Source organism: Pan paniscus, chromosome 4, assembly GCF_029289425.2.
Source record: "Pan paniscus chromosome 4, NHGRI_mPanPan1-v2.0_pri, whole genome shotgun sequence".
Lineage (NCBI taxonomy): Eukaryota > Metazoa > Chordata > Mammalia > Primates > Hominidae > Pan > Pan paniscus.
In genome coordinates, this window is record NC_073253.2 from 122,099,036 (window position 1) to 122,117,634 (window position 18,599).

Sequence of the window (18,599 nt, forward strand, 5' to 3'; positions counted from 1 at the left end):
CATCTTATATGTATATGTTATATATAACATATACTTTATGTATATGTTACTTATATATGAAGTATATGTTATATATAACGTGTGTGTGTGGGTATATATATATATTTTTTTTTTTTCTTTCTTTTTTTTTTTTTGAGATAGAGTTTCACTCCTGTTGTTGCCCAGGCTGGAGTGCAATGGTGTGGTCTCGGCTCACTGCAAGCTCCACCTCCCAGGTTCAAATGATTCTTCTGCCTCAGCGTCCCAAGTAGCTGGGATTACAGCCACCTGCCACCACACCCGGCTAATTTTTGAATTTTTAGTAGAGACAGGGTTTCAGTATGTTTGCCAGGCTCGTCATGAACTCCTGACCTCAGGTGATCCACCCACCTCGGCCTCCCACAGTGCTGGGATTACAGGTGTGAGCCACTGCACCTGGCCTACTGGAGCCATATATATATTTAATACATGGGGTGGGGAAGGGGATTGTATTTTTAGTAATGAGTGGACCCAAGATTTTAAGGCAGAATTGTGACATGATCATTCTGGCTATGCTGTGGAGGGAAAAAAAGAGGAGAGGTACAAACACTAGTAAGAACACTTGGGGAGTAACAGGGCAGCCCTTGAACTGAGGCAGGTGGAAGAAAGGAGAGAAGGTGGATTTAAGAGATACTGAACATAAGGGACTAGGGAGAAGAAAGAGTCTAGGTGACTGCTTCCATGCTTGGGTGCCTGAGTAGACAATATTGCTCTTAACCGAAATTGGTGGGGAATGAACAGGTTTGGAGGACCCTAAGTCAGTGAATTAGTGGTGTTTGCCGGACTTTAGGTAGCAATGTTAGTTGGCAATTTGAAGTACTCAAGAGACATGGAAAGCATGCGCATATGAGGACTGGGTAGAGAAAGGATAACCCACAATGGGGATGATAAGTAATAGAGAGGTGAGGCTGGGCGTGGTGGCTCATGTCTGTAATCCCAGCACTTTGGGAGGCTGAGTGTGTGGATCACTTGAGGCCAGGAGTTTGAGACCAGCCTGGGCAACATGGCGAAACCCCGTTTCTACTAAAAATACAAAAATTAGCCAGGCGTGGTTGCACATGCCTTTAATCTCAACTACTGTGGAGGCTGAGGCAGGAGAATCACTTGAACCTGGGAGGCGGAGGTTGTAGTGGGCGGAGGTTGCAGTGAGCTGAGATTGCGCCTCTGCACTCCAGCCTGTGTGACAGAGGGACACTTCGTCCTAAAAGGTGAGAAAAGAGAGGTGAGTCATGGAACAAGGGTTTTTTGTTTGATGAAGCCTAAAAAGTATCTGTTGTCATTGGTGTTTTTGGTGCCTTAGGTGATTGTTGACTGAGAGGAGAGCCTTTGGTTAATAGAGGAAACCACTGGCCATAATTAAGGGGAGAATGAGAGGAAAAAGATTATGAGTTTAGAACACTTGTTTAAGAATGTTGGCAGTGAAGGGAAGGAGACAAGTTTTTTTTTTTGTTTTTTTTTTGTTTTTTTTTGAGACAAGGTCTTGTTCTCTTGCCGGTGCTGGATTGCAGTGGTGCATGGTTCACTATAACCTGGACCTCGCAGGCTCAAGTGATCCTCCCACCTCAGCCTCTGGAGTAGCTGGGACTACAGGCACACACCACCACGACTGGCTAATTTTTTGTGGGGAGAGGGTTTTGCCATGTTTCCCAGGCTGGTCTTGAACTTTGAGCTCAAGCAATCCGCCTGCCTCAGCCTCTCAAAGTGTTGGGATTACAGGTGTGAGCCACTGTGTCTGGCGGGAGGGAGGCATTCTTAAGGGTCAATTTAAACTAGATTCTTACTCAGTGTTTATGTAACAAAACATTGGACAGGGGACCAGAACCCTTATCTCTCTAAGGTTGTGTCCTAAAATGTGATCATTTCTCCCCTTTTGGTATAAAACATTTTAGTAGCTTCTAGGGTAAAGACTAAGACCCTACTAATAGTAGGGTGACCATATAATTTAGCATCCAATTTGGGATACTTTTGTGTATGAAAGAGGGAGCTGTTAATAATTATGCAGTGACAGCTCGCATAAATGGAACTTGTCCTTGGCAATCTGGGACATATTTGCCCAGGTTATCCTACCTAAAAGTTCTTTCCCTACATGGGCTGGTCCCAGTCTGACCCTCCAGCTTCATATCATACCACAGTTGAACTTGTTTACTCCTCTTTAGCCATGAAATCCTTTATTCAGTCCCTTTTACTGTGATCCTCTTAAAATAGGGACTTTGCATTTGGAGTTTCCTTTGAATTTTGTTTGAGGACGAGTCTTGCTGTGTCTTCTTGGCTGGAGTGCAGTGGTGTGACCTTGGCTCACTGCAACCTCTGCCTTCCAGTTTCAAGTGATTCTCCTGCCTCAGCCTCCTGAGTAGCTGGGATTACAGGCACTTGCACTGTGCCCAGCTAATTTTTTTTTTGTATTTTTAGTAGAGATGGGGTTTCACCATGTTGGCCGGGCTGGTCTTGAACTCCTGACCTCAAGCAATCCACCTGCCTTGGCCTCCCAAAGTGCTGGGATTACAGGTATGAGCCATCGCATCCGGCCTCCTTTGTCTGGATTTCTCTCATCATTGGGTTACTTATCCCTCAGGTTTCCTCTCAATATTCATTTCTTTAGAGATGTCTTCCCTGACTTCCCTGATTCAGAGTTTTCTAATATGTATGTACCTTGGGAAAAAAACCAAAACCTATAACTTTCTAGCAGTGTGGTGCGTGTGTGTGTGTGTGTGTGTGTGTGTGTGTGTGTGTGTACATGTAATTTAAGGACTCAAAATATTTCTCCAAGATTTATCATGAGAAGGATTACTTTCACCTATTTTCAGTGCTTCTTTGCTATTTATTCTCGTATCTAGATGACAGTGCGATAGTGTTGACTTTGTGCTATGGACAACAAGGAATTGAGCTCTTTTATTCTATTGTCTTCATGACACATTTTTCTTCTCCTTATCCTCCCAATAGTCATATATTATATTTTAGTTTAGACCAGTTTTTGGTATCTAAAATATTGATTCAGTGTGTTCTGACACAAGTACTTCAGTCACATCAATTAGCTCATATGTGGCAGGTAAATAGAGAGATGATATTATTATAATTGGAAGTTGTATTGCATTATATGTGCCTCGTCCTAGTGAATCCTAGTAAAGGTGAGCCAGAATAGCTAGAGTATAGTATTAATCTTAAGAAGGAAAGAAGATCCTCAGCTTTGCTTTCACCTCTATTTTAAGAAAATTAAAAGTGAGTGCCCTGGGCTGGGCGCGGTGGCTCACGCCTGTAATCCCAGCATTTCGGGAGGCCGAGGCAGGTGGATCACGAGGTCAGGAGATTAAGACCATCCTGGCTAACACGGTGAAACCCCCGTCTCTATTAAAAAATACAAAAAATTAGCTGGGCGAGGTGGTGGGCGCCTGTAGTCCCAGCTGATTGGGAGGCTGAGGCAGGAGAATGGTGTGAACCCGGGAGGCGGAGCTAGCAGTGAGCCGAGATCGCGCCACTGCACTCTAGCTTGGGCAACAGAGTGAGACTCTGTCTCAAAAAAAAAGAAAAAGAAAAAAGAAAAAAAAAAGTGAGTGCCCCCAGAGAGGTGCACCTCTAGCTTTGCTCTTGTAGCCAGTCTTATTCTTGTGTTCAGAGCTCTGTTTCTCTTTGTATTGCCTAAATTTTTCCAAACCAGCATTTCTACTCTGTTGTTTTTGTGCATTTTTTTTTTTTTTTTAATTTTGAGATGGAGTCTTGCTCTGTCGCCCAGGCTGGAGTGCAGTGGCATGATCTCAGCTTACTGCAACCTCCACCTCCTGGGTTCAAGCGATTCTCTGGCTTCAGCCTCCTGAGTAACTGGGATTATAGGCATGCGCCACCATGCCCGGCTAATTTTGTATTTTTAGTAGAGACAGGGTTTCACCATGTTGGCCAGGCTGGTCTCGAACTCCTGACCTCAAGTGATCCACCCGCCTCGGCCTCCCAAAGTGCTGTGATTACGGGTGTGAGGCACTGTGCCCGGCCTTTTTTGTGCATTTTAAAACATCTTTTGACGCAGCTGTAGCCACACTAAACTGACTGCCTGGGCTGTCCAGATTACCTCCTGAGATACTAATTCTTTTTAATAGAGACGGGGTTTCTCTATGTTGGTCAGGCTGGTCTCGAACTCCCGACCTCAGATGATCCACCCACCTCGACCTCCCAAAGTGCTGGGATTACAGGTGTGAGCCACCATGCCCAGCCGAGATACTAATTCTTTATATTATTGCTGGTGCTCTGTTTCAGAGTGGATAGGTTTTGAGTGGTCTATTTATTCCAGTGTTATTTTTTCTACTTACTCTGTTATTTTTATTTTATTTTATTTTATTTTTTGAGACGGAGTTTCGCTCACGTTGCCCAGGCTGGAGTGCAATGGCACAATCTCAGTTTACTGCAACCTCTACCTTCTGGGTTCAAGCGATTCTCCTGCCTCAGCCTCCTGAGTAGTTGGGATTACAGGCATGTGGCACCACGCCTGGCTAATTTTATACACACACACACACACATATATATATATATTTGTTTTTGTTTTTGTTTTTGTTTTTTCCTTGAGACAGAGTCTGGCTCTGTCGCCCAGGCTGGAGTGCAGTGGCACAATCTTGGCTCACTGCAAGCTCCGCCTCCCGGGTTCACGTCATTCTCCTGCCTCAGCCTCCCAAGTAGCTGGGACTACAGGCGCCTACCAACGAGCCCGACTAATTTTTTGTATTTTTAGTAGAGATGGGGTTTCACTGTGTTGGCCAGGTTGGTCTCGATCTCCTGACCTCATGATCCACCTGCTTCGGCCTCCCAAAGTGCTGGGATTACAGGCGTGAGCCACCATGCCCAGCCTAATTTTACATTTTTAATAGAGACGAGGTTTCTTCATGTTAGGTTGGTCTTGAACTCCCGACCTCAGATGATCCGCCCACCTCAGCCTCCCAAAGTGCTGAGATTACAGACATGAGCCACTGAGCCCGGCCTTATTTTATTTTATTTTTGAGACAGTCTTGCTCTGTTGCCCAGACTGGAGAGTAGTGAGTGGTATGATCTCTGCTCAGTATAACCTCCATCTCCCACGTTCAAGTGATTCTTGTGCTTCAGCCTCTCCAGTAGCGGGGATTACAGGCGTGCACCACCAAGCCCTGTGAATTTTTGTATTTTTAGTAGAGATGGGGTTTTGCCATGTTGGCCAGGCTGGTCTCGAACTCCTGACCTCAGGTGATCTGCCTGCCTCGGCCTCCCAAAGTGCTAGGATTACAGATGTGAGCCACCACATCTGGTCTGCTGTGTTATTTTTAATTTGTGCAGAATGCAGGAGTTGTCAGAAGCAACATATGTTATAGCAGAAATACTTATAGTCCCCAGCAGAACTCAGTAATATACTGTGATTAGTTTTTTTTGCCTATCACACCTTTTGATCACCTATAAAAATAATACTTTTTCCCACTTACTTTTTTGTATAATTATATAGAGTCTATGCCAGTTGTTAGAACATCAAATCATTTAGGATCATTTTTAAATTAATTTTACCTCGTTAAATAAAGAATTACCTTTGGGTACCTTGTGTTTTTCTACAGTCTAGTTGTATTGTATAAGCATTGATAGTTTGGGTATAGAATTCTAGGTTGTAAATGCTATTTTCTTAGACTTTTGAAGGCATGTTTTGGCCGAGGTGGGTGGATCACCTGAGGTCAGGAGTTCGCAACCAGCCTGGCCAACATTTGTACTCTACTAAAAGTACAAAAAATTAGCCGGTGTGGTGGTGGGTGCCTGTAATCCCAGCTACTCAGGAGGCCGAGGCAAGGGAATTGCTTGAACCCGGGAGGTGGAGGTTGCAATGAGCCCAGGTTGCGCCATTGCACTCCAGCCTGAGCGACAAGAGTGAAACTCTGTCTCAATAAATAAATAAATAAACAAATTAACAAATAAATAAAATGAAGACATGTTCTTTAGTTTTCTAGCTTTCATTAGCTGCAGAAGTAATGACGAGTGAAAAATTTAAAAGCTTGTAGGATCTTCTTTTGATCCAGTTCTAAAATTTCACAGGGATGTTCCTTGTTGTAGATCTCTTTTCATCCATTGTGTTGATCATCTGATTGAATTCTTTTGGTCTTGAAATTTATGTCCTTCAGTTGTTGGAAATTTTCTTGAGATTTTCTCCTCTTTTATTACCATATGAGACTCCTATTATTCAAATGTTGGATCTCTTACATTGATCCTTTGGTTTTCTTCCCTTTTTTAAAAAATATTTTTTCTCTACTAAGAGATGTTCTCAATTTTGTTTTCCAATTTGTGCTATTGTATTTTAAATTTCTAATAGCTTCTTTTTATTCTGTCTCTTTTTTTTAAAGATAGGGTCTTACCCTTGCCCAGGCTGGAGTGCAGTGGCATGATCTTGGCTCACTACAGCCTCAACCTCCTAGGCTCAAGTGATCCTCTCACCTCAGCCTCTGGAGTAGTTGGGACTACTGGAGTAGTTGGGTGTGTGCCACTACACCTAGCTAATTTCTTGATTTTTTTCATAGAGACAAGGTCTTACTATGTTGCTGGTCTCAAACTCCTGAGCTCAAGTGGTCCTTCTGTCTCAGCCTCCCAAAGTGTTGGGATTACAGGTGTGAACCATCACGCCTAGCCTTTTTTGTTCCCTTGATGTCTCTTTTTTTGTTTTTGAGGCAGGGTCTTGCTCTGTTGCCCAGGCTGGAGTGCAGTGGTGTGATCTTGGCTCACTGCAACCTCTGCCTCCGTGTTCAAGTGATTCTCATGCCCCAGCCTCCCAAGCAGCTGGGATTACAGGTGCCCACCATGACACCGGGCTGATTTTCGTATTTTTAGTAGAGACGGGGTTTCACCATGTTGGTCAGGCTGGTCTCGAACTCCTGACCTCAAGTGATCCACCTATCGCTGCCTTCCAAAGTGCTGGGTTTACAGGTGTGAGCCACTGCACCCAGCCTATTCTCTTCTTGATAGCTCTATAGCATTGTTTTTGTCTAAATTTGATGGATTTTTTTTTTTTTTTTTTATGAGACGGAGTCTTACTCTGTCATCCAGACTGGAGTATAGCGGCATGATCCCAGCTCACTGCAACCTCCGCCTCCTGTGTTTAAGTGATTCTCCTGCCTCAGCCTCCCGAGTAACTGGGATTACAGACACGTGCCATTACGCCTGGCTAACTTTTGTATTTTTAGTAGAGATGGGATTTTGCCATGTTGACCAGGCTCGTCTTAAACTCCTGACCTCAGGTGATTCGCCTGCCTCCCAGAGTGCTGGGATTATAGGCGTGAGCCACTGTGCCTGGTGTGTTTGGTACTTTCTCTTATCTTTGCAGAAGTCTTCATTGTCCTTCATAGTCCCTCTTTGCTAAGTTAATTTCTTTTTCTGTTTAGGTCTTTGTGTCATCACTCAGTGCAGGGAACAGAAGGCAGTAGGGATTTTTTTTTTTTTTTTTTTTTTTTGAGATAGTTTCACTCTTGTTGCCCAGGCTGGAGTGCAATGGCGCGATCGCAGCTCACCACAACCTCCGCCTCCCAGGTTCAAGAGATTCTCCTGCCTCAGCCTCCCTAGTAGCTGGGATTACAGGCATGTGCCACCACGCCTGGCTAATTTTGTATTTTTAGTAGAGACGGGGTTTCTCCATGTTGGTCAGGCTGGTCTCAAACTCTCGACCTCAGGTGATCCACCCGCCTCGGCCTCCCAAAGTGCTGAGATTACAGGCATGAGCCACCGCGCCCGGCAGCACTAGGGATTTTAAGCAGAAAGGGAAACATATGAGATGTAGGTGCTTAGAAATGATTTTTAGAGGGGCTAGAGGAGCAATAATGATGCTTAGAACATTGTTGTAGAACTGACCTTCTTTGGGAGCTTTTATGTGTGAGGCCACCAATGGAACCAGTAAACTGTTTTAAAAACAGTATATAGCTACTATTCAGGACTAGGAAGCTGCCACTGCTATTGCTTTAGGAATAGCTGCCTCATAACACCCAGCAAACTGGAGAATGGACATTGGAACACTGTTTCAGAAATATTTTACACCCAGGTCAGTGCCTAGCACATTGTAGATGAGTGACAAAGGTAGTAGTTATTGGTTTTTCTTTTTCTTTTTAAATGAATCACTCATTTTAATTAAGACTTAATCTGTAAGAGTCTGCTCCACACTCCTGTGCCTGTTTATGTTACAGTGATTTTTTTTGTTTGTTTCAAAGAAGTGGTTTTGTGGTCCAGTTTCAATCTCATTTAGTATTTTTCCTAATTTTACCCGAGTTTCAACTAGGGTTTGCCTGAGTCTGATTAGGTTGTTGCTAATTCATTGACAGATTAGTTTATTCAGTGAGTAGCAGAATTTTATTGGCACCGGAAACTATCCTTTGTAACTTTGAGTTTATGCAAAAGCATCTTCTTAGTCTTTTTGCATATGCCAGAGGAGACCCTTGTTAATAGAAATTGTGATCACAAGGCCGGGCATGGTGGCTCACGCCTGTAATCCCAGCACTTTGGGAGGCCGAGGCAGGTGGATCTCCTGAGGTCAGGGGTTCGAGACCAGCCTGGCCAACATGGTGAAACCCCGTCTCTACTAAAAATACCAAAAATTAGCCGAGTGTAGTGTCGGGCGCCTGTAATCCCAGCTACTCAGGAGGCTGAGACAGGAGAATCACTTAAACCCAGGAGGCGGAGGTTGCAATTAGCTGAGATCGCGCCATTGCACTCTGGCCTGGGCAACAAGAGTGAAACTCCATCTCCAAAAAGAAAGAAAGAAAGAAAGAAATTGTGATCATAAGACCTTCTAGAGTTTTTGTGTAATTTTTTTTTTTTGAGATGGAATCTCACTTTGTTGCCCAGGCTGGAGTGCAACGGAGTGATCTTGACTCACTGCTACCGCCATCTCCCGGGTTCAAGCGATTCTCCTGCCTCAGCCTCCTGAGTAGCTGGGATTACAGGCATGAGCCACCACGCCCAGCCAATTTTTGTATTTTTGTATTTTTGTATTTCACCATGTTGACCAGTCTGGTCTCTAACTCCTGACCTCAGGTGATCTGCCCGCCTCGGCCCCCTAAAGTACTGGGATTACAGGAGTGAGCCACTGTGCCTGGCCGAGTTTTTGTGTATTAAGTTATATTTGTTTTAATTTCGGGGAAGTTCATTAATTTTCCTTTGGAAAAATACTGTGGATCACTTCCTTTTTCCCTTTGGAAGGGAAGTTAACATGAGGACAGTGTTGAAGCTGATGAGTGGCTGTTGGAGCAAATGCATGCTTGATAGGCAGTTTGAGCCTGTTATGAAATAAAATTATCTAGTTTTAGGACAAGGTTTTTATGTGGGTATATTTTACTTTAAATTGAAAATAAGGTTTATTTTTTCTCTAAAGGTCTGGAGCATGGCTAGATATAAGAGACATGGCATGTTGATGCTGAGCTCTGGGTGTGAAGAGATCCCCAGACACGGATTTGTGTGATAGTCACTTGAGTACTGCACTAGTGTTGAGTGGTGTTCAGGGGCTACCAGACAGCTGTTCAGAAGAACCTTACAGTATATGAAAGCAGGAACAGAGCTTAGCCAGCTAGGCCTAATTGGCCTGGCTCTGTATGTACAGTGGGTCTGTTTTAAGGGATTTAAAAATCCTTGTTTTATGGCTTTGATTAGAAATAAGAATTTTGTATAGAATGATTTCTGTTAGCTGATTACAGGTGAAAAACTAAATGGCTTTTCTCTTTCATCTCCTGTAATATATTTGTTTTTCTAAATAAGAATGGGCCTGAGGTGAAATGTTAGGGATAGGTACTGACACAAACTGACCAAGAGAATGTTAACAGGTGGGCAATAATTTGCCATTACCAAATTAATTAAAACTATTCTGTAATGAGCTTCAGATTATGTTGTATTTGTCCCTGCAAGTTTACTTATTGATTTGTTTCACACTAATTCTTTGTTCCCTGTTTAAGTGGACAATCTTATTTTTTCAAGTGTTTATGGTTGGAATATGCTAACTAATTCCTTTTCCTTTTCCTTTTTTTTTTTTTTTTTTAAATAAGGATCTTGCTCTGTTGCCCAGAGCGACAGTGGCTGGAGTGCCGTGGCATGACCACAGCTCACTGCAGCCTTAACCTCCCTGGCCCAAGCAATCCTCCTATCTCAGTCTCTCTAGTAGCTGGGACTACAGGCGCAGGCCACTACTCCCAGCTAATTTTTGTATTCTTTGTAGAAATGGGGTTTCACCATGTTGTCCAGGGTGGTCTCGAACTCCTGGGCTCAAGCATTCTGCCCATTTTGGCCTCCCAAAGTGCTAGGATTACAGGCATGAACCACCGGGCCTGGCTCCCTAATTCATTTTCAAGTAGTTATTGTTATTGCAGGCCTGGAATGACTTTCTGCATGTTATGTATGTGGTATGACTTTTGGAAGAATATACCCTAAAGTTATCACCTAGTAATGATATATTTCTCTAAGAGTTCCATTGAGGGTTAATTTTCCAGTGATTCTGTGATTGGATGTGGTTTTTTTGTTAGTTTGTTTGTTTTAGATGGAGCCTTGCTCTGTCGCCCAGGCTGGAGTGCAATGGTGCGATCTTGGCTCACAGCAACCTCTGCCCCCCCGCCGGGTTCAAGCGATTCTCCTGCCTCAGCCTCCCAAGTAGCTGGGATTACAGGCACGCACCACCACACCTGGCTAATTTTTTTGTATTTGTTAGTAAGACGGGGCTTCACCATGTTGGATCAGGCTGGTCTCAAACTCTTGACCTCATGATCCGCCTTCCTTGGCCTCCCAAAGTGCTGGGATTACAGGCATGAGCCACTGCGCCTGGCCCAGGATGCTTTTTTTTTTTTTTTTTTTGAGGCGGAGTTTCACTCTTGTTGCCCAGGCGGGAGTGCAACGGCGCGATCTTGGCTCACCGCAACCTCCGGCTCCCAGGTTCAAGCGATTCTCCTGCCTCAGCCTCCCAAGTAGCTGAGATTACAGGCATGCACCACTACGCCCGGCCAATTTTGTATTTTTAGTAGAGACAGGGTTTCTCTGTCTTGAGGCTGGTCTCGAGCTCTTGACCTCAGGTGATCCGCCAGCCTCAGCCTCCCAAAGTGCTGGGATTACAGGCGTGAGCCACCGCGCCCGGCCCTGGATGCATTTTTTAATCTCCTTTTTTTTGCCTTGCCCTGTCTTCTTATGGTGCTGACTGATCTCTACTTTCTGACTGGTAGGACTAGTCTGGAGTAGGGTACACCTAGACAAATGAAGGACACCTAGGGAGTGAGAGAGAGTCATCCTCACAGAAGGACTAGTGCAGAGGCCAAGCAAAGTTCAGACACTAAGTTCCAGAACCAAGTAGTTCAATGCAGAAGCCAGGGTTGGAAATGACCTTAAAACAAGTCAAGGTCAAACTGGTGGCATGTTGAACAACCAGCATGATTAAAGCAGCAGAGTATATGGTATTGCTGGTGGTAGAAGGTGCCTAGGAGCAATTTAGAAAGTGTTAACCAACTGGATTTAGATTAGTTCTATAGGCCTCAGGAGAGGATAGGCATGTGTCCCAGATACATGGTACTAGGTTTTATTGGGAAAGTACAACCATAGTAAAGCTGTGTATGTTAGTCTTAAGTCACTGCTGTAGAATGTTAGCAGGAATATAAATACATCCTTTCTAGCTTATTTTCTTTTTCTTTTCTTTTCTTTTCTTTTTTTTTTTTTTTTTTTTTTTGAGATAGAGCTTCGCTCTTTGGCCCAGTTGGAGTGCAGTGGCACGATCTCAGCTCACTGCAACCTCCACCCCCCAGATTCAAGCGATTCTCCTGCCTCAGCCTCCCGAGTAGCTGGGATTACAGGCATGGACCACAATGTCCGGCTAATTTTTGTATTTTTAGTAGAGACGGGGTTTCGCCATGTTGGCCAGGCTGGTCTTGAACTCCTGGCCTCATATGATCCACCTGCCTCAGCCTCCCAAAGTGCTGGGATTACAGGAGTGAGCCACTGCACCCAGCCTGGCTAATTTTCTTTTTAATGGCCAGATACTTGATTACACCTGGTTACTTGTTATGACGAATAAAATTCAAGCTTACTTGAAGTGAAAGCTAATTTGGTTTATTAAGGGAGGAAATTCTTAATTAGCATAGAATGCCAGTTACATTTATAAAACTTTATTTTTTTCTGGTTGCAGTTAGAGTTTGGTTCTTCTGTAAAACATCTAAAGCAAATGGGTATGTTTTGTGACTTATTTTCAGGAGCGTGTATATTTCTAGTATTAGATTCACATGTTGAATTTAACATAGGAAGATCTCCTTATCTGGAATATAAATAGTTTAATCAGGCAGGTGGATAACACAACAAATCCAGTCAGGAAATGGACTCAAAGTAAATGTATACTAATACCTTAAGTGTTAGATAGCTTCTAGTGATTTAGGATTCCTATCTAAATTGCTCTGTGTTTGGAGGCATTGTCAGATGTCATTCTGTGCTTAGGTAATAGCTGCAGCAAATCCATATATATATGTTTTAGGATATCAGTTCTACAGGTTTCTGCACTTTGACTATGTGCTGATAATTACACTTGGACTTTCTACATTATATTGATTAATGAAAAATAATATGGTTAGGAAATTATGACAAGAATATGTTCAGAATATTAACTCACTGCATGGCTCCCCATGTGTCCTTGACAACTCATGTGACGTAGAAGACTCATTGATTTGGCTGAGTGCAGTGGCTCATGCTGGTAATCCCAGCACTTCGGGAGGCTGAGGCGGACAGGTCACTTGAGCCCAGGAGTTTGAAACCAGCCCGGGCAACATAGGAAAACCCCGTCTTCCCATCTGCCCCCGCAAAATACAGAAATTAGCCGGGCGTAGTGGCACATGTGTATACTCCCAGCTTCTTGGGGGACTGAGATGGGAGGATTGTTTGAACCCAGGAGGTGTAAGTTACAGTGAGCCATGATCGTGGAGGATTGCTTGAACCCAGGAGGTAGAGGTTGCAGTGAGCCGTGATTGTGCCACTGCACTCCAGTCTGGGCAACAGAGCGAGACCATCTCAAAACAAACAAACAAACAAGCTGGGCGCGGTGGCTCACCGAGCCTGTAATCCCAGCACTTTGGGAGGCCGAGGCGGTTGGATCACGAGGTCAGTAGATGGAGACCATCCTGGCCAACACGGTGAAACCCCGTCTCTACTAAAAATACAAAAAAATTAGCTGGGCATGGTGGCGGGTGCCTGTAGTCCCAGCTACTCGGGAGGCTGAGGCAGGTGAATGGCGTGAACCCAGGAGGCGGAGCTTGCAGTGAGCCGAGATCGCGCTACTGCACTCCAGCCTGGGCGACAGAGCGAGACTCCGTCTCAAAACAAACAAACAAACAAAAAAACTCCAACTCATTGATTTATTGCTATTGTCTGATGGAGACATGGGTGTAACCTTAAGAATTTTTTTTCATGATTCATTCAGCCTGGGAAATTGGTAGGAAGAAAGAGAGGATACCCATGCATGTGAGTCTTAGAGATTATAGAAGCATCAGTTATTATTTTTTTCTTCTTGGAAGAAAATGATATTTTACATAGGATGAAAAAGAAGTTGTGTGTGTCTGTGTGTGTGATTTTTTTTCCTTCCTGGAAAACACATGATACATTTTACATAGGATGAAAAAAGAAGTGTGTGTGTGTGTGCGCGTGCGCGCGTGTGCTTGTAACATTTAGCAAAATAGTCATTATCTGAGTTTTATGTGCAGAAGATGTAGGAATAATAAGTCATGGGCCTTGCCCTCAAAGGGTTTACAGTCTCTTGAGGTAGCTAAGCATATCCACAAATATAGGGATTTGTATGATCAATGCACTGTAAGTGCTGTATATGCAAGAGGAAGAGATAGTAGTCAGTTCTTCTCTCTCTATTAGCCACTTTATGATGCATTGACTTTTTTTTTTTTTTTTTTTTTTTGAGACAGAGTCTCGCTGTCGCCCAGGCTGGAGTGCAGTGGCGCAATCTCGGCTCACTGCAGGCTCCGCCCCCTGGGGTTCACGCCATTCTCCTGCCTCAGCCTCCAGAGTAGCTGGGACTACAGGCGCCCGCCACCTCGCCCGGCTAATTTTTTGTATTTTTAGTAGAGACGGGGTTTCACCGTGTTAGCCAGGATGGTCTCGATCTCCTGACCTCGTGATCCGCCCGCCTCGGCCTCCCAAAGTGCTGGGATTACAGGCGTGAGCCACCGCGCCCGGCCGCGATGCATTGACTTTTTCACTGTTAATATTGTGGCCTAAGGAGGAAGAGGAAAAATATATGAACACAGAACAATTTGTTTGTGGAGTTAAAGGGCTCACAATGTAAGGACAGCTGTAAGAACTGTCTGCCCTGAGCTCCCAGTGCAGGTAGCCCCACAAGTCCCTTTTCATCATTTTACTTCAGCATCTGCAAGATAAGCCTTTATGCTACCCAGACAGCTACACACCTAAGTGTGGTGACATGGCCTAGTGCCTGACCCTGAGCAGTAAAGGTACTGAGGGTCCAGAAGAAGGAAGGGAATACTAAAAACGCACTTAGCTGGGACCCTGTCTTATTTATTTTTCTCTTCCTGGTAGTACATAGTAGATACTCAGTAATGTCTGCTGGATTAGGTAAATATGTCTCAAAACTAAGGACCTGGACTGAGCCTTTCCCCACCGTCTCGAAACTCTCCTGTGTACCTGTGCATAAGAGTGCATATAAATGCCACTGTACATTTGTGTGGGTTAGAAAAAGCAAAAGTGTGTTCATAACCTCTTATGAGAAGAGACTATAAATTACTTTGCACCAAGGGCGGTAGCTGACTCGAGTTCTCTTCAGTGCCTGGTACAATGCCTGCTGCCCACCTGCTTGTGAAGGCTGTGGTGGCTTGTACAGGCACTGCAGGGCAGATCTAGATTGACTATTTGGGTCTCAGAATAACCTTGGTCCTCTGTAACAGAGGCTGAGTACTTATCTTTTCATGAGTTGTTATACTAAAGTAAAGTTGTAAGTACTGCTTTCCTGTGGCTTACTTCTTTCATTTTTTAACAGAAATTTTATTGAGTATCCCCACCCTATACCAGACATTGCCAGGCACTGAGGATCTGAAGGTAATCTCATTTTACCCACATTCCAGTGTAGGAGACAGACATGGAATCTTAAATTTTAAAAAGATGTATATACCATGCACCATATGAGAATGATGCACCAAGTGCTATGGAACCCAGAAAGGTACATGATTTTTTTCTGCTAGGAGAGGTAAAGCAGGGAAGCATTACAGAGGAAGGATGACATTTGTTCCATCCTTGGTCTTAGTTTCCAATGGCAGTTGGTTAGGAATTAGATGGAGTTAGGAATGGGAATAGATGGCATGGAGTGGGGGAGAGTGAAGTCCGAGGCTCAGAAGGTCTTTAGGACTTATACCTGAAGGGCTTTCTAGGGGGACTGCCATGCCAAGGAGCTTGCATATTTCTTGATGGTCAGAAGTTTTCAAACTGTTTTGCAGAAAACTAGGACTGTTGGGATGGGGCTTGATGGGACACTGGACCCTACACTGTATCTTCTTCTTTTTTTTTTTTTTTTTTGAGACGGAGTTTCACTCTTGTTGCCCAGGCTGGAGTGCAATGGCACAATCTTGGCTCACCGCAACCTCTGCCTCCTGGGTTCAAGCGATTCTCCTGCCTCAGCCTCCTGAGTAGCTGGGATTACAAGCATGTGCCATCACGCCTGCCTAATTTTGTATTTTTAGTAGAGACTGGGTTTCTCCACGTTGGTCAGGCTGGTCTTGACCTCCCAACCTCAGGTGATCCGCCTGCCTCGGCCTCCCAAAGTGCTGGGATTACAAGTGTGAGCCATTGCAGCCAGACTATATATATATATATATATATATATATATATATATTTTTTTTTTTTTTTTTTTTTTTGGTGGTAGGGTCTCACTCTCTCACCAAGGCTGGAGTGCAGTGGCACGATCAGGGCTCACTACAGCCTCGACCTCCTGGGATCAAGTGATTCTCCCGCCTCAGCCCCTCTAGTAGCTGGGACTACAGGCATGTGCCACCACGCCTGGCTAATTTTTTTAATTTTTAGTAGAGATGGGGTCTCACCGTGTTGCCCAGGCTAGTCTCCCTTCCAAAGTGCTGGGATTATAGACGTGAGCCACCGCACTTGGCCAAGAAGTAATTTATAACAGAACAATTTATATTTTCATAGAACAGTGTTTTATGTGACTAAGAACTTGACATAAAATGAACAGTAGAAGCATTAGTCATGATTGAAATTAAAGTTCCTATAAAATTTCCACTGGTATCACTGGGTGGCCCTCAGGGTACCACAAGTAAATACTCTCTTCATCCCCTGTCCTCCTTATCTTCTTTGGTTTTTATTTTTATGGAAGAAATCACCATATTCTAGTCATCTGGGTGTACTGCCTTGGGTTAATTTTTGGCTTCTTGTGTTTTCTACACTCCACAAGATGTTGCACACAGTATCTTTCACTTGGTAGTATGACATCCTGAGTTTTGAGCGATTTGCATGTATTATTAAATCTGTGAAGTCAAATAAACAAGAACAATACTGCATAAAATGTGCCGATTTTACAGGTTGTTCCATACAATAACTTGTAAAGTTGACGTGCTGTTTTATGCAGTATCATTCTTGCTGGACCATTTTGGTCCCTGGAAGGCACAGGTCATTCTCCTGCCATGAGGCAGGATCACATTGAGAAGTACCACATTATGACCTGAGCTTTAAAAATTACTGTTTGTAATTGTTAAGTAATTAATTTTGAGTCAGTAGCTTTTGTTAAGTATTGTGTAATACTGCATTTAAAATATGGTTTTATTTTCAGTCATATGTATTATAACATGTATCCTAGCCCTTCTGGTAGTTTTATAGTGGGGCAAAATAGAGGCTCCTTCACAAGTGTCAGTTCATTCCTGTGGAGACCCAGCACTTGTGTGAACTAGGCATTTTGGTTGTAAATTATTACAGTATGGGATTTTTTTTAACAGTTAATTTTTTCCTCTTCTGGACTAGTCTTCAGTTAAAGCCTGCCATCTTGTGGTGTTTTAAAGCATGAGATTTAAGCATGTGGCATGACTGCTGAGCTTTTATGATGAGTAAAAAGTGAATACTATTAAATCTTTTCATATGTGATCAACATTTGGCCAGTTTATTTCTTCACTTTATTTTAATATTACAATATTATTTTGAAATTTTTATTAAAGATTCCTCCTTTAGCCAGTCCTCAAACATCAGTAAGTAACAGTACTCTTCTATAATAGCTGTTTTTTAGTTTATTTTTAAAATCCTGTTTCTCCAAGAAAAATACAATAGCAGTTTTAAGAACAGGTATTAATAATTTTGATGTTATTATTATTTTTTGAGACGGAGTCTCACTCTGTCACCCAGGCTGGAGTGCAGTGGTATGATCTCGGCTCACTGCAACCTCTACCTCCCGGGTTCAGGCAATTCTCCTGCCTCAGCCTCCCAGGTAGCTGGGATTACAGGCGCACCCCACCATGCCCTGCTAATTTTTGTATTTTTTATAGAGACAGGGCTTCATTTTGGCCAGGCTTGCCTCAAACTCCTGACCTCAGGTGATCCACTTGCCTCGGCCTCCCAAAATGCTGGGATTACAGGCATGGCCCACCATGCCCGGCAATAATTTTGGTATTATTAAGGCTTCTCTGTGTAACTACTGTTAATAATTATTTGGATGAGAGAAATACTGACCTTTAAAATATAATTATTGGGCAAAATATATCCAAATGAACTATAATTTTATAATGTAGAACTCCATTTTAAAAAAAGTGGTTATTTAGAGGCTGGGTGCAGCAGCTCATGCCTGTAATCCCAGCATCTTGGGAAGCTGAGGCTGGCAGATCACTTGAGGCCAGGTGTTCGAGACCAGCCTGGCCAAAATAGGCAAACCCTATCTCTACTACAAATACAAAAAATTATCTCGGCCTAGTACCGCATGCCTGTAATCCCAGCTACTTGGGAGGCTGAGGCATGAGAACTCTTGAACCCAGGAGGCAGAGGTTGCAATGAGCCGAGATCGCCCCACTGCGCTCCAGCCTAGGTGATGGTGAGATGCCATCTCCAAAAAAAAAAAAAGTGATATTTAGAGAAAAGGAAACTTCAATTTGAACCTCAGCTTGTTTTTTGTTTTTGTTGTTTTTGAGACGGAGTTTCACTCTTGTTGCCCAGGCTGGAGTGCAGTGGCACAATCTCGGCTCACTGCAACCTCTGCCTCCTGGGTTCAAGTGATTCTCCTTCCTCAGCCCCCCAAGTAGCTGGGATTACAGGCATGCGCGTCCATGCCTGGATAATTTTTTTGTATTTTTAGTAGAGACGGGGTTTCTCCATGTTGGTCAGGCAGGTCTTGAACTCCCAACCTCAGGTGATCCGCCCACCTCAGCCTCCCAAAGTGCTGGGATTACAGGCATGAGCCACCACGCCCGGCCTGTTTGTTTGTTTTTTTGAGACAAGGTCTCTCTCTGTCACCCAGGCTGGAGTGCAGTGGTGCGGTCTCGGCTCACTGCAACCTCCACCTCCTGAGTTCAAGTGATTCTCCTGCCTGAGCCTCTCGAGTAGGTGGGACTACAGGCATTGCGCCACCATGCCCAGCTTAAGTTTTTGTATTTTTTGGTAA

The 18,599-nt window shown here is 43.8% G+C and overlaps 1 protein-coding gene across 1 annotated transcript in view; it reads left to right on the forward strand.

Annotated features, from left to right (window-relative positions):
* The window catches only part of LMNB1 (lamin B1), a 61,532-nt gene that overhangs the window by 10,467 nt on the left and 32,466 nt on the right, over window positions 1-18,599 (forward strand). The gene's annotated exons all lie outside the window — the stretch shown is intronic.